Below are 14,390 nucleotides of genomic sequence, written 5' to 3'. Positions count from 1 at the left end.
GAAACTCAACCCAGATAAAACTAAATTCATCCTCCTCGAAAATGACAAAGTCCCAACCATAACCAATTTAGAACTTAACTCAATCAACTATCCAATCCAAACCACCATAAAACTACTAGGAATGACAATAGACAGATGCTGTACTATGCAACCGCAAATAAATAAAACCATACAGAAATCCTTCGCAATAATGAGAAATCTGAGACAAGTCTGGAAATTATTTGAAAGAACACAATTCCAGCTTATAGTGCAATCCCTAATCCTACCTACCCTGCCCTGCCACGATGACCAAGCAACTACAAACAATCCAAAATACTGCTCTGAGACTCATCTACTCATTGAGGAAACATGATCATATCACAGATGCTTACATCAACTTACACTGGCTACCAAGAAAGAATACTATTTAAATTCTACTGCATGATATTCAAAACCTTAAACGGAAACAGCCCAGCCTACCTAAACAACCGCCTCATCCAAGCAACCTCAACCAGACATAGAAAAACACACTCCCCATTCACACCTCCCCCGATCAAGGAAGTAAAACGGACAAAACAATACGATGGCCTCCTAACTACTCGAGCCGCAAAACTAGATAACCAAATCTCCAACCTACTGTTAACCACCCCAGACTACAAGATTTTCAGAAAAGAAATAACTATACTCTTCAAGAAATTCCTGAAACAGTCCTAACCTCACTTACTCTTAACAACTCTTACTCTTAACAACACTTACTCTTTACAACTCTAGAAATGACAATTGTTCTTCCATTGTAACCCCCATTTTTTTATATCTTTTGTAACCCGCCTTGAACTGCAAGGTAATGGCGGAATAGAAATCTCTAATGTAATGTAATGTAATACAATCCATAAAACCATCTTTTCGGTCACTGCTCCCTCTCTGTGGAACACACTCCTCCCACTAGATATATGAATTGAACCTTCAATAAACAAATTAAATTCCAAACTCAAAAACTTCCTCTTCAAAGATGCTTTTAACATCTGAAACAAACCTCCTCTAGCAGAGTTCACGTAACAGATAACGTAGATGCTGATAAAACGCTTCTCTAGAAGCGAACCCATCCCTACTATATTCTTCCCTCCATTTACCACCCTCCCTTTTTTTTCAAATCCCTCCATCCTTCTGTCCCAGTATGTCAATTTTTTACATATTCCCCATTATCAATTTTATTTACTATACCTTTTTCTGGCATGTTTTATTTCTTTTAATTTATCTATCCATTGTAAACTGTTTAGGTATTATTTTATAAGCAGTATATCAAACAATGAATAAACTTGAAACTTATTAAGACTCTTGTCAGGAATCCATCACATCCTATTGTAAATCACACTGAATCTCAGTTGATATTTGCGGTATTATAATAATAATAATAATAATAATTTTATTTCTTATATACCGCCAAAGCCATAGTAGTTCGAGGCGGTTTACAACGAAGAAGGGCTGCACAATCAGCGAAAATGGTACAAAGGTACAATCAGAGAAAATGGGTACCAGAGAAGAAAATGGTACAGAGAAAATAAGGACAATCAGCGAACAGTGGTACAATCGGTGAAAAAAATGGTACAGTCAGCTACAAAAGGTACAATTAGGGCAAAATGGTACAGGGAAGAAGGTCAAGACAATCTGCGTATAGGGGTATTAGGGTGTGAATCTGGTGAATAGATTAGTTTTTAGTAGTTTCCTGAAGTTTAAGTAGGATGAAGTGCGAGAGATGATGTGAGCCAGCCAGTTATTGAGCTGACCTGCTTGGAAGGCAAGAGTTCTGTTTAGATAACTTTTGTAACGGCAGGCCTTTAGGGTAGGATAGCTGAACAGGTGGGTTCTGCGCGTGTGTTTGGATGGGTGGTCTAGGATGAGTTGGGATACCAAGTAAAAGGGGGGCCGAGCCAAGGATGAATTTGAAACAGAGACAGGCGAACTTGAATTGCACTCTTGCTTCCAGGGGTAGCCAGTGAAGTTTGTGATAGTAGGGAGTTAGGTGTTCCCATTTTTTTAGTCCGAAGATCAGTCGGATTGCCGTGTTTTGGATGAGTCGCAATCTTTGAGTGGTTTTTTTGAAAGATCCCAGGTAGATGATGCTGCAGTAGTCGAGTAGACTGAAGATGGAGGATTGCACAAGTAGGCGGAATGAGGGAGCGTCGAAGTACTTTCTAATGCTTCTTAGCTTCCATAAGGTGGCGGAGCCTTTTTTGACCAGAAGGTCAGTGTGAGCTTTGAAGGTAAGGTTGCGGTCAAGAGTCACTCCAAGAATTTTTAAGGAGTTTGTTATGGGAAAGACTTGGCCGTTCAGGGAGATTGAGGTGTCTTTGATTTTGTCGTTTGGACTCGCCAGGAAGAATTTGGTTTTATCTGAGTTAAGCTTCAGTTTGAAGTCGGTCATCCATAGTTCGATTTGCGTTAGGATTGAAGCTAGGTGATTATTTATCTCAAGGGTTATGTTGGTTAGGGGGAAGATTAAGGTGATGTCATCAGCATATATGTAGAATTTGATTTTCAAGTTTAGCAGTAGATTACCTAGGGCGACCAGGTAGATGTTGAATAGCGTGGGGGACAGGGGGGAGCCCTGTGGGACTCCACAGGTGTTAGTCCAGCTGGCGGAATGGGAATTGTCACTGTAGACTTGGTAAGAGCATTGACCAAGGAAACCCCGGAACCATTTTATGACGTTGCCTGCGAGGCTGATAGACTCCAAACAGTCCAGGAGAATGGCATGGTCCACCAAGTCAAAGGTGCTACTAAGATCAAACTGCAGGACTAGTGCACTTGTGCCTTGGCTGAACAGGTTATGAAAGTAGTCTACCAGAGAAGCGATGACAGTTTCAGTGCTGTGTCCGGAGCGGAAACCTGACTGGTTGTCGTTTAAAATGTTGAATTTGTCCAGGTAGGTTGTTAAATCTTGGTTGACCAGACCTTCCATCAACTTTGTAAAGAAGGGTATGTTCGCAATGGGTCTGTAGTTGGATACGAGAGAGATGGGATCTTTGGGGTTTTTGACAATTGGAGTGATAAGTATTTGGCCTAGGTCCGCAGGGAATGAGCCTGATTGTAGCTGGGAGGAGAGCCAGGAATATAATTTGGTTTTGAAGGAGGTCGGAGCAACTTTCATTACATTTGGTGGCCAGCAATCAAGTTTGCAGTGGGAATTGGCATATTTTGAGTAGAATTTGCAGAATTGTTGCCAGGTGGGGGTGGTGAAGTTGTTCCAGAGTAAATCAGCCCTGGTTTCGCCATCATGGGACTGAGTGTCAAGATAGTTCAGATGGTTGGTGGAGGTTGTAGGTAGGGTGGATCTGAGATTGGAAATTTTGTTATTGAAGAACGTGGCCAGGTTGTTGGCCGGTGGGGGGGAGTCTGAGGAAGGGCGGGTAAGGGATTGAATGTCGTAGAGGTGGTTGACTATTTTGAATAGGTTTTTGATATCGGGGTTAGGGAATCCAATTTTTTGGGCTTAGAAGTTAGTGCGTTTGGTGGTTATCAGATGTTTGTAGTCTTTTAGTTTTGTTCTCCAGTTGGCTCTGTCTTTGTTGTCATTGGATTTCAGCCAAAGTCTTTCCAATTTTCGAAGTTCCCGTTTTACTGATCCAAGTTCGGCATCAAACCAGCCATCCAGAATTTTGTTTCTCAGTTTCTTTGTTTTGTAAGGGGCCATTGTATTTAGGATCTGTGTGCTTGTGTTTGTCCAGTCGTCGACCGTAAAGGAATCTGGGTCAGGGTTGGAAGAGATGTGGGAGCAGAATTCCACTGGGTTGATTAGGCCTTTTGTGGATGTTACCTTTTTAGGCCTATTTGCCGTCTTTGGGTTGGATAGGTGGCGTTTGCCAATTGAGGTGGAAATTGCATAATCTGTCCAGGTAGTTTGTTCCCAGAGAATCTTGGGATGGAATTGTTATTTGGTGGAATTGTTCTAGGTCCAGATGATGGCCTTTGTGGTGGGTTTTTACCGGGGTCGGGGTAAAAAAGTCTAGAGAGGAGATGAGGGATAGTAGGTCTTTTGTGTCATTCTGTTCCATCTGTTCTAGGTGGATGTTCAGATCCCCGCTCAGAAGATTGTAGGGACCTGTAATTGAGTTGGTGAGGAGGAATTCTGAAAAGTTGTTTTTAGCAGAGGGCCATTTCTTGGGAGGGATGTAGAATAGGGTGAGAATTAAGCCATCTTCTAGTTGGTCAGATTGGAGTTTGCAAGAAAGAATTTCTAGGTCTGTGGAGGATTTCGAGTCTAAGATGGTGGACTTGAATGGATCTCTTACTATGATAGCTAATCCTCTTCCTCTTCCCCAGGATCTGGGTAGTGATGAGATTTTAAACCCGGGTGGGAGACACTCGCGAATTATGATATCGGTGTCGGAGATCAACCACGTTTCAATTAGGAGGACAAAGTCGGGTTTAATATCTTCTAGCCAATCTTTAACCAGCTGGGTTTTGTTCCTGATAGATCGGATGTTTAAGTAGAAACCTTGTACTTTTTTGTGCAGAGGGGTGTCGATGGGGGAGGGGAGGGGGATTTTCTTTAATAACCAGTGTTTTATACTGAGAGGTTTCTTTGATTTGCTTGAGGGAGGGACAACCGGGATTTGGAATGGGCCATGATCAGAGCAGTTAAGAATGAAGCGTTGTGTTTGCCTAAAGGGGCCTGGGATGGAGAGGCGGGGTCTTATGAGTATTGGAATCTGGGAGGCGTAAAGGGCCTCGGTTAACCAGCATTTGCAATAGGTCTAATAGAACATGAGGAATAGGGTGAGGTAGTTGTGCAGCGAAGCCATCCTGTGGTGAGGGGGAATGCAGAGGGTAGGAAAGGTTTGACTCGGGTACAGTAGATATTAGAATGACCATGCAAAGAGTAACCATGCAGAGTACTTAACAGTTTGCCCAAAGGGTTTGTTCAGCTTGTGTTGGAGAAGACTTTGGGTTGGAGAAGTCTTCAGGTTGGAGTAGAATTAGGTGTTCCTTTAGATCATTGTAATCTTATTAGTATGTTTATTTTCTTATTTTTCTCCTCTATCTCTATTTTCTTTCTTTATTACTCTTCTAATTGTCATTTTTCCTGGTACTTTAGTTAGATTGTGAGCCTTCGGGACAGTAAGGGAATTTCTAAGCACCTATCTTACTTATAATTTTAATGCACCAATATATTCATTGTAACCCGTTCTGGCTCTTTTGGGAGGACGGGCTAAAAAAATCGAATAAATAAATAAATAAAATCAACGATCGGTGGGAGGGTGGACTGGATGTGAAAGACACCAGCAGCGCCGCGGGTATCGGTGCAGGGAGAGGAGAGCTGGTTTCCCGCTGGCCGCTGAAGGTAGTTGTAGTAGTTCCCCTGCTGGTTCAGGGGAGGAGAGGAGCGGAGCAATGCACCCACGCTCCGCTCCCAAGGAGAGGCCCCAAAGATGCTGGCTGTGCTGTGGGTATTGGTGCAGGGGGGAGGAGGCAAGTTGGTTTCCCGCTGGCCACTGAAGGTAGCTGTAAAAGCTGTAAAAGTTCCCCTGCTGGATCGGGGGAAAGGCGGAGCAGTGCTCCCACGCTCTGCTCCCAAGGAGAGGCCCCAAAGATGCTGGCTGTGCCGCGGGTATCGGTGCAGGGGGGAGGCAAGTTGGTTTCCCGCTGGCCGCTGAAGGTAGCTGTAAAAGCTGTAAAAGTTCCCCTGCTGGATCGGGGGAAGGGCGGAGCAGTGCTCCCAAGGAGAGACCCCGAAGATGCTGGCTGTGCCGCGGGTATCGGTGCAAGGGGGAGGCAAGTTGATTACCCGCTGGCCGCTGAAGGTAGCTGTAAAAGCTGTAAAAGTTCCCCTGCTGGATCGGGGGAAGGGCGGAGCAGTGCTCCCATGCTCAGCTCCCAAGGAGAGACCCCGAAGATGCTGGCTGTGCCGCGGGTATCGGTGCAAGGGGGAGGCAAGTTGGTTTCCCGCTGGCCGCTGAAGGTAGCTGTAAAAGTTCCCTTATTGGATCGGGGGAGGGGCGGAGCAGTGCTCGGCTCCCAAGGAGAGGCCCCGAAGATGCTGGCTGTGCTGCGAGTATTGGTGCAGGGGGGGCGAGGCAAGTTGGTTACCCGCTGTACCTTCAACTTGGTTTTGGAAGGAAAGTGTATGATATGGTTACATCAGGGAGTGCTAGGGAGGTAAAATTCCTAGATGTCATAAATGACTGCTTCTTGGAGCAACTGATCCAGAAACCGACAAGAGAGGGAGTGATTTTAGATTTGGACCTTGTTGGAATGCAAGGCATAGTAGAGGAGTTAACAGTATTGGGTCCGCTGGGAAACAGTGATCATAACATGATCAAATTTGAACTGATACCTGGAGTGACGTCGCAAAAGAAATCTACTGTAGAGGCATTTAATTTTTTAAAGGGCAACTATGATAAAATGAGGAAAATGGTTAAAAAGAAGCTAAAAGGATTAGTTGCAAAGGTTAGGACTATAAACCAGATGTGGATGTTATTTCAAAATACCATCGTGGAAGCCCAGACCAGATGTATTCTATGTATTAGCAAAGGTGGAAAGAAGAGGAAACTAGAGTCAGCATGGTTAAAAGGTGAAGTGAAAGAGGCTATTAGAGCCAAAAAAAACCAATCCTTTAAGGAATGGAAAAAGGATCCAAATCAAGAAAATAAGCAAACATATAAGCACTGGCAAGTTAGATGCAAAGCACTAATAAAAAAAAAAGCTAAGAAAGATTATAAAGAGAAACTTGCCAAAGAGGAAAAAACTCATAACAATTTTTTTAGATACATTAGAAGCAGAAAACTTGTGAGGGAATCCATGGAATTGTAGGATGATCAAGGAACAAAAGGGGCCCTCAAGGAGGATCAGGCCTAGTAGAGAGACTGAATGAATTCTTTGCTTCAGTCTTTACGAAAGAAGATGTAAGATATCTACCTGAACCGGAAATGGTTTTCAAGGGTGATGATTCGGAGGAAAGAAAAGAAATCTCAGTGAATATGGAAGATGTACTAAGCCAAATCGACAAGTTAAAAAATGATAAATCACCTGGATGGTACACATCCCAGGGTACTAAAAGAACTCAAATATGAAATTGCTTATCTGCTGTTAGTGATCTGTAATCTGTCACTAAAATTATTGCTCAAATCATTCAAGCTGCAAAATCTAAACCTCCAATTAAACACAATGGTCAGTCTATTCTAATTGTGGCAAATCTTCATAAAAATACCTTGCATTGAAGGATGCGATTTCTTTCTAAGAGACTACATCTGAAGAGAAATGGAGCACGATATGGAATTTTTCCCTGCAACCATGAAAATTACACTGAACAATGTTACTAAATCTTTTGAAGATCCAAATGCTTTACAGGAATATTTGGATCAACAAGGTTATTCCATCATGGAAGATGCACCCACCAGCTGATTTTTGTTCTCATTTAGTGCTCTTCAAAGGCTTCATATACAAGGTTTATTACTTTTGTAATGAATATGTTTTTTACCGTAATTGCACTAATTATGCATATGTTATATAAGCTTGGTCTTAATGGTTATTTCTATTTTGGAGACAGACTCTATTATTGCCTTATTGCCACTATTGTGCCTTGCCAGGCACATTCATTGTCTAAGTACTTTGTTTATACTACTAATGTTTCTTTTATACAACTCTCATCACCACAGGTATTTATCCTTGCTTGTTCCTGTCAAATTCCATTCATACCCCCATCCCTTTTAGAACTGCAATAGCATTTTTTAGCATAGGCCAGCACACTGAATGCTCTGCACTGCTCCCGATGCTCGTAGAGTTCCTATGAGCGTCAGGAGCAACTCAGTGCATTCAGTGCACCAGCCTGCACTAAAATCCGTTTCCATGGTTTTCTGAAAGGGGGATAATGTTTATATTAATAGCAATATTCTAGTATTTTGTCTTCTGGATATTCATTTCCTATGGAGGGTTATTGATGTCTAGTATTTTACATGCTTGGTGAACTGAAAGTTAAGATCCTATGATTTTTTTTCTTTTAATATCCAATAATGGCTTTACCTCTTAAAATATTTTCTCTTAATGTTAAAGGTCTCAATAATTCCTTCAAACATCAAAAGTTCTGGTCCTATGTAACACATTTATCACATGATATAATTTTTCTTCAAGAGACCCACTTGTGTAAGAAATATATACATTTGCTAAAACACTCTAAATTCACATTAGGTATAGTTTATTGTGATCCACACAGTCAAAAGCTTTGCTGTAGTCGATGAAGCAAAGGTATAAGAGTTTTTCTCCAATATCCATCTAACATTGGCAATAATGTCTCTTCCTTGACCTTTTCTGAAACTAACCTGAGTACTGACACTAACCTGAACTTCAGGTAGTTCTTGCTCAACGAATGATTGGAGTCTTCGTTGCATTATTTTCAGCAATATTTTGCTGGCGTGTGGAATTAATGCAATTGTTCTGTAGTTGTTACAGTCCTTGGCGTCACCTTTCTTCGATATAGGTATGAACAGTGATCTTCTCCAAATTGGTTGGCCATGTTTTTTCCTTCCAAATCTGTTAACACAGTCGAATGAAGGACATAATAGCACCTTCTGAGCCTTTTATTAATTCAATAGGAATACCATTGATACCACATGACTTGTTTTTCAATAATCAAAAGTATGTCCAGATTATATTTTGATGTTCAATCCTTGAAAACCTGATGCCTCAGCCCCACCACTCCACCGCAATGTTCAATTCAAAAAAGCGGGAAGTTTAATGTGGGAGCCTCATCATTGGCTGTCGGGTTTGTAACAGTTTTTGCTTATTTGTTTTTTATTCACTTTTTCAATTCTATTAAATTTTAAGAACCTTTTAAAGAATAAATATTGTAAGACTCTTCAATTCTTAATTTTCATAGTATAAACTCTAAAAGTTATTTATATACTCATCTCAGCATAAACCCAGGGAGTCAGACCCGACATGTTTCACACGGATGTGTTTTATCAAGGGTCTCCCTGTCGAGTATAAAAAAGAGAAAGTAGTCACATACAGTTGTATAACCTCTCCCTCCAATGTCTAATAAATTACAAATTAGTATTTGCTCTCGCTTTGATGGTGTACTCACCAAGGGCGCCGCTGTCATCCGACTCCACATTGTTCATGAGAAAAGATGGCGGTTACATCACATAACTATCTTTTTGCCACTCGGTTTGTAAGCTGTAGGTTGTTTTTCAATAAGGCTTTAATCACTGCTATGGCTTCTTTTAAAATATCTGGTTCTTCAGTTTCCAGTTCCATTTCCTCAATGTTATCCTCATTGCCTGGTTTGCATAAATTTTCCATATATTCATTTCTTTTTAATGCTTTCTGGATCATTCAATATCATTCCATTGGTGTCTTTAAGCATCCCAAGTGAAGGTTGGAACTTCTGCCGTAATCTTAGGGCTCCTTTTACAAAGGTGCGTTAGGGCCTTAATACGCGGAATAGCACGCGCTAAATTTCCGCGTGCACTAGCCGCTACTGCCTCCTTTTAAGTAGGCGGTAGTTTTTCAGCTAGCGCGCGCTATAGTGCGTGCTAATCCGGTGCGTGCGCTAAAAACTCTAGCGCACCTCTGTAAAAGGAGCACCTAATGTCTTGAAAAGCTAATCTGGTTTTCCATTTACATATTCTGATTCAATTTTCTGACAAATATCCTTGCTGAACTTGATGTTGAAATACTCAGTTCATTTGTGATACTTTTTTTCTATCATTGGATAGTTTTGCTTGTTTTCTTTCTTCTGCTACTTTTCTGGTTTCTTCTGAGATTCAAGGTGATTTCTTGGCTTTTTTCTTCTGGAGTGTTTTTTTAGCTTCATCACTAATTACAAATTTGATTACAAGTTTACTAGTGCATTTGATTGATCGCCTATTAAAATTACTAAGCGATGTACATAATCTAATGCAATTAATAAAAGAAAGCTAATATTTAACAAAGTTGATACATATTTACAAACATGACTCGGGAGGAAAAAGAATAAAGTTACATTTTAAGTTGTTGGTAGAAAAACAAAGGTAAAAACAAAAGGAAAAGGGTTATATAAACCATAACATTAGTAAAAGCATCTCCAAAAAATAGAAAATTTCAAGTAAAAATAAATAAATTTCTTAAAGATCTAAAAGTTTCAAACATTAAACGTATCATTAAATAGTTTTTTAAATGTAATGTCTTTTTCTGTTCTAATGTATTGTGGTTAAGCATTCCACCATTGAGGCCCCATGACTGTGAACATATCTGATCTTCGTGTTCCAATAACTTTTAGGGAGGGTACAGAAAGGAGATTTTGTCCGGAAGAACGGAGAGGACGTTGGGTATTATGTGGGGTTAAGTATCTGAGTATAAAGGAGGGTTCACTTGATGCTAATGTTTTAAAAATGAGTAGTATTATTTTGAAAGAGATTCTATGACTGATAGGTAGCCAGTGTGCATCTATTAATAAGGGTGTAACGTGATCATATTTTTTTGCGTTATATATCAGTTTGATGCCATTCCATAACTCTTCGGGCTCTCTATCTCCTATATCAAGCAAGGCAAACCTTTTTAGTTTTATCCAATAGTCTGATGGAATGTTTTCAATGTCATATTTTGGGAGATCTGTAATGATGAGCTGGTGGGGCTGTTTAGAGTCGATAAGGATGACTCTAGTGCCTCAAGTTAACTATTTATTATCTATGCTGCCTATTAAATTTCCTGATTCCTTTTATAAGTCAATAGATACTATACATAAGAACATAAGAATTGTCGCTGCTGGGTCAGACCAGTGGTCCATAGTGCCCAGCAGACCGCTCACGCGGCAGCCCTCTGGTCAAAGACCAGCATCCTAATTGAGACTAGCCCTACCTGCGTACATTCCGGTTCAGCAGGAATTTGTCTAACTTTGTCTTGAATCCCTGGAGGGTATTTTCCCCTATGACAGACTCCGGAAGAGTATTCCAGTTTTCTACCACTCTCTGGGTAAAGAAGAACTTCCTTACGTTCGTACGGAATCTATTCCCTTTCAATTTTAGAGAGTGCCCTCTCGTTCTCTCTACCTTGGAGGGTGAACAACCTGTCTTATCTACTAAGTCTATTCTTCAGTACCTTGAATGTTTCAGTCATGTCCCCTCTCAATCTCCTCTGTTCGAGGGAGAAAAGGCCCAGTTTCTCTAATCTTTCAAGGTACGGCAACTCCTCCAGCCCCTTAACCATTTTAATTGCTCTTCTCTGGATCCTTTTGAGTAGTACCATGTCCTTCATGTACGGCGACCAGTGCTGGACGCGGTACTCCAGGTGAGGGCACACCATGGTCCGGTAGAGCGGCCTGATAACCTTCTCCAATCTGTTCGTAATCCCCTTCTTTATCATCCCTAGCATTCTGTTTGCCCTTTTCGCCAACGCCGCACATTGCGCGGACGGCTTCATCGACTTGTCGATCAGAACTCCCAAGTCTATTTCCTGGGAGGTCTCTCCAAGTACCACCCCGGACATTCTGTATTGACATGCATCACTTTACACATTGAACCACATTTGCCATGTCGATGCCCATTTCTCAAGCTTGATTATGTCACGTTGCAGATCTTCACAATCCCCCTGTGTCTTCACTACTCTGAATAACTTTGTATCGTCAGCAAATTTAATCACCTCACTCGTCGTACCAATGTTTATAAAGATGTTGAAGAGCACGGGTCCAAGCACCGAGCCCTGCGGCACCCCACTGGTGACGCTCTTCCAGTCCAAGTATTGTCCATTTACCCCCACTCTGTTTCCTATGCTCCAGCCAGTTTTTAATCCACGTGAGTATTTCACCCTCGATTCCATGGCTTGCAATTTTCCGAAGTAGTCATTCATGCGGAACCTTGTCAAATGCCTTCTGAAAATCCAGATATACAATGTTGACCGGATCACTCTTGTCTATCTGCCTGTTTATTCCCTCGAAGAAGTGCAGCAAGATCGTCAAACAAGATCTGCCTTTGCTGAAACTCAGACCGTGTCCATCAAGGTGATCAATGATGTGGTCTTTTATCAGCGCCTCTACCATCTTTCCCGGTACCAAGGTCAGACTCACCGGTTTGTAGTTTCCCGGATCTCCCCTCGAACCGTTTTTGAAGATCGGCGTAACATTTGCCACCTTCCAGTCTGCCGGAATCTTTCCTGATTTGATCGACAGATTGGCTATTAGTTGAAGTAGTTCAGCTATAGTCCTTTTCAGTTCCTTGATGACCCTCGGATGGATGCCATTCGGTCCCGGAGATTTATCTCTTGAGCCTATTGATCTGCCTGCATACCGCTTCTAGACTGATCGTCAACCCTGTCAGTTTTCCATCTTCGTTTCCAGCATATAGCTTGATGGGTTCCAGTATGCTATGTATATCCTCTTTGGTAAATACAGACGCAAAAAAATGTGTTCAGTTTGTCGGCAATTGCTTTATCCTCTTTTAGCGCTCCCTTTATTCAATGGTCATCCTTCGCAAGTCGTTTCTCCTTAATGTATCGAAAGAACGGCTTGAAGTTTTTCGTCTCCTTGTCTATTTTTAACTTGTCTCTTTTGGCCCCTTTTACCGCCTTATGGCACCTGCGTTGATGCTGTTTGTGCTTACTCCTGAAATTTCTTTGGAACTCCAGACCTCCCAGAATTGCTTCCCGAATTTTAAAATTTCAAAAATTATAATACTGCTTATATTCTCAGTAAAAGTTGTCATCAGTATCCAAGCACTGATAAGGATTATACTCCCTCTTAGACATCTTTAGAGAATGTCCTAAGTCAGGATACTCCTTTATTTGTACTGTCAAATGTCTGCCTTTTTTAATCTACTGTTTCTCATGTTATACCCGCTACAATTTTCTCTTTTACATATTTGAGTAAATGTGTACCTATACCTTCTGATACTGCCTATGGCATGGCCATTTGGAACAATTAATTTATTCTAATAGATAAATCTCCAATAAATTGTTCTATATGGAAAAGTGTAATATCTAATCTAATCTAATCTTCTATTTGTGCGTCGCTCATACCTATACAGGCTCAAGGCTACTGTAAAGAGAGATAAGAGGGGAGATAAAGAGGAGGGAGGGAGAGAACAGAAGAACATAAGAATTGTCACTGCTGGGTCAGACCAGTGGTCCATCATGCCCAACAGTTCGCAAAGACCAGCACTCTAACTGAGACTAGCCCTACCAACTAGGAGGTGGATAGATAAGAGGGAAAGGAAGGGGAGAGAAGAGGAAGGGAAAGGGAGAGAAGAGAGGGTAAAGAAGATTAAGTATCGAACAGATGGGTTTTCAGTTTGCTTCAGAAGATGATGTGGCAAGGTTCAGTTCTGGTCTTTTCTGTAAGGCCATTCCAAGTTTTGACTCCTAGGAAGGTAAGCATGGAGTGGAAAACTCAATTATAATGAAGATCTTTAGTGAATGGGAGATTTAGTAGCATCCAGTTGAGGGTTCTACGGGAAGTAGACCATGCTATTGAGAAGAGTTGGATGAGTGGGGCCACAGAGTTTCCATAAATTATGCGGTGAATGATGCAAGATATTTTGAATGTTATTCGGGATGGGATGGGTAGCCAGTGCATTTGTTTGATGAAAGTTGTGACTGAGTAGTTTATTCTCAGGTTGAAGATAAGTCTTATGGCAGTGTTTTGGATGAGTTGCAGTTTGTGAATTAGAGCAGTGTTGATTCACATGTAGATGGAGTTACAGTAGTCCAGTTGTGGTAGGATCATCAGTTATATGATGAAAGCAAAGTGATATTGGTGAAAGTAAGGTCTGATTGGTCTTAATTGCCTCAGGGTGTAAAGGGATTTCTTTTGGAGACTAGATATTTGGGGTTACATGGTAAGAGTGGAGTCCAGTATACAACCTAGGATTTTAGAGGACTCATCTCTGGAGAGGTTGTCACCTAATTGAAGGGTGATGCTTGTAGGTTCCGTTTGCTGGGCTGTGTGGAAGTATAGAACTTTGGTTTTAGCTGTGTTTAGCTTCAGTTTGTTGGTTGTTGCCCAATTATAGATTTTTTTTCTATATTGTGTAAGATTTTGTTGGGTAAGTGATTGATTTTTGGTTATGGGAATAAGGAGAAAAATGTCATCTGCGTATGACATTATGCTTTCTTCTTTGAATTTGATGTTACCTAAAGAGCTCATGAAGAGATTGAATAGGATGGGGGGAGAGTAGGGAGCCTTGTGGCACACCACAGAAGGCTTTCCAGGGGTTGGAGGTCTTTCCACTCTTATTGACGATATATTCTATGTTTTTTAGGAAATCTGAGAACCATTTTAGCACTGTGCCTGTTATGCCTATTTCTGATAGTTTTATTAGTAGTAAATGGTGGTCAACTGAGTCGAAGGCTGCTGAAATATCAAATTGGAGGAATATTGCTTGGCGTCCTGTACTGAGCAGTTGTTTGGTTTTTGTGATTAAGGTGAGGAGGATAAGCTCTGTGCT

The 14,390-nt window shown here is 41.3% G+C and overlaps 1 protein-coding gene across 25 annotated transcripts in view; it reads right to left on the bottom strand.

Annotated features, from left to right (window-relative positions):
* Positions 1 to 14,390, bottom strand: part of ABHD13 (abhydrolase domain containing 13) — a 341,021-nt gene that overhangs the window by 308,219 nt on the left and 18,412 nt on the right. For 3 of the 25 annotated variants that reach the window (XR_004539853.1, XR_004539856.1, XM_033948427.1), the window contains exon 2: positions 8,313 to 8,505. The exons of the other annotated variants lie outside the window; for them this stretch is intronic. The gene's annotated coding sequence lies outside the window, so the exon portion shown is untranslated. The remainder of the gene's footprint in view (positions 1 to 8,312; positions 8,506 to 14,390) is intronic. 25 annotated transcript variants of the gene reach the window in all.

Source organism: Geotrypetes seraphini, chromosome 6, assembly GCF_902459505.1.
Source record: "Geotrypetes seraphini chromosome 6, aGeoSer1.1, whole genome shotgun sequence".
Lineage (NCBI taxonomy): Eukaryota > Metazoa > Chordata > Amphibia > Gymnophiona > Dermophiidae > Geotrypetes > Geotrypetes seraphini.
Note: the sequence above shows the minus strand (reverse complement) of the source record. Positions and strands in the feature narration are given on the sequence as shown.